Raw genomic sequence first — 2,200 nt, forward strand, 5'->3', positions numbered from 1 at the left:
GTACTTCAGAACCAACCACCGCTCTGCGATACCTTTGGCGGCTCGTTCGCTTTATGGTCTGTCTTGCGATCCTCAGGATCGTCGTTGGACAAATATTTCGGAAGCAATTTTTACTTCATCATCATCCAGCATGATTGGCGGCCCCAAAAAGGTAAGCAACAAATGGAACGCCGGTGCAATCAGCATCAGGACAGGCCACAATAATTAAGTAATTTTGCTCATTTCGCTCGCTCAATTCACTTGGGAACCAGGGCCGGGAATCGGTTGCAGGAGAATGCATTCTTTCTGTTTCGGACTTCGCCCGGTGCCCGGTATGTGATACGATACCGGGCCTCGAATCGCAATCCACGATCAATCAAAACGGAGCTTATGTTGTGAGCATTTGATCGACTGTTTTAACATCGTTTGTAGCACTCTGGTACACCATTACAATACCACGCCATTACCGTGTTTGCAAAAGTGCATTTGCATATTATCGAGGCGATTCATCTGCGATCGAGAAATCGAGTGCGCGATCGATCAAAGTCAGCTGTGTGAGTCACCGTGATAACCGTCACACCTAATTACATGCGTTGCTAGCGTAGCGTTGTGCTGAGTTTGCGTGAATTGGTTGATCGAGTTACTTTTCTTTTGTTTCTATTTAATAAATGCTAATTGAATTAAACTGCATCAACGGTTGTGGTGTAGCAGGTACCGCTAGAACCACGTGCAACGTTGTGCATGTGCATTAGTCATTACACTAGCGAGCAAGCGATTGTAAAGAGGCGTAAGATGCATTTCATTTGATGCAACAATCAGTACAGCCTGTGGATGAAACATCTAAATTGATCCACAACAGAAGAGATTGATCTGAAGCAATCGATCGTACCGAGGCGATCCAGATGAATCTCTTCGGTGGCATAAGCTTCATTAATTATGTTCCCCTCTAATTACTGACCTTGGCTCGATGGTTCAAGGTAGCGAACACCGAGAGAGCAATTATTCGCGCAACGCCACAAAGCGAGAACAAAGTCATCGAGTAATGGGCGAGAGAGGAAGGCAAATGCTGATTCCACGATCAGTGATCAGTGATACGGCGCGTAGGCGCTCCGGAGAATGGTTGACTGGAGTGTCAATAATTGATATTAAGATTGCCTCGCAAATGGCCAAATGACCCACTGGAGGAGGCAAAACGCAGGCCACCAGTTCCAGTATTTCTTCCTTCCTTAGCTCGCCAGCCTCCATCCTGTCATCTGCCGCTCCGTAGTCGTCCCGCCGGGTTCTCTCCTACTCCTCCTCCTCAATCCTACATTACATTAATTGCCCTGCCAATTACCGTGCGTGTGATTAGGGTTGCAGTACAGTGTCGGTGCTGTGGCCGAGCACCGAGCTTCATTTAATCCGAGGATTTACACCAAGCGCTCTGCTCGGTGGCGGTACGTACCTGTGCCTATGCACTCGGCGAACAACGCAGATTGTGGTTTTCAACGTTCAAATGCAAATGGAAACTGTGAAACAGAACATCAGAGAGAGAGAGGGAGAGAGCGAAAAAAAAATACATGAGCTTGGTAGAAGCGAAATTAGCAATCGTTAAAAACAAATATAAATATTAATGAAGGAGATGCACCGGTAACGGTGATGATGATGATGATGATGATGCTGCTGATGCTGATTTGTGTGGAAACTGTCTAATAAAACTAACAAGCACAAAGGGAGGCCCTGTACTAATGCAACGCAATCGTTTGTAAGCGGAGCGAACCGGCGAACCAATCCATATGTGAATGCACTGGACGCACACTAGTCACCCCCTCGCCGGGCGGGGTGGTGCATCCGTCAGGAGAAATCTAGCAAAACACGCATTCAATTAAAATACAACAAATTGTTGCTCATCAACAACGCGCGATCGCCCCCCGGGGGCCCTCTGGGGGCCAATCAGACCGGCATTCCGACGGCGCCAAAGATCGGCGTGAAATTGTTTCATGCTAAGCCTGTTGCTCACTAATGCGCGCGCGCGCCCGAGCCCGCTCACGATACATTGTTAAGCCAAATTGGCTCATTTATGGACGAACTAGCGCGCCGGTGGGTAAGAAGGTGCTCTGAATTGCTAAAGACGAATGGGGTGCGCCAGACAACACGTTTGGCATCGGCCAAGGCGCCAGAAAGGTGATCGCTGACATCGGACAACGGTCCGGAACCGAAACTTAAATCATCTTTTTCGGGG

The sequence above is a fragment of the Anopheles aquasalis genome, chromosome 2, assembly GCF_943734665.1.
Source record: "Anopheles aquasalis chromosome 2, idAnoAquaMG_Q_19, whole genome shotgun sequence".
Taxonomy (NCBI): domain Eukaryota; kingdom Metazoa; phylum Arthropoda; class Insecta; order Diptera; family Culicidae; genus Anopheles; species Anopheles aquasalis.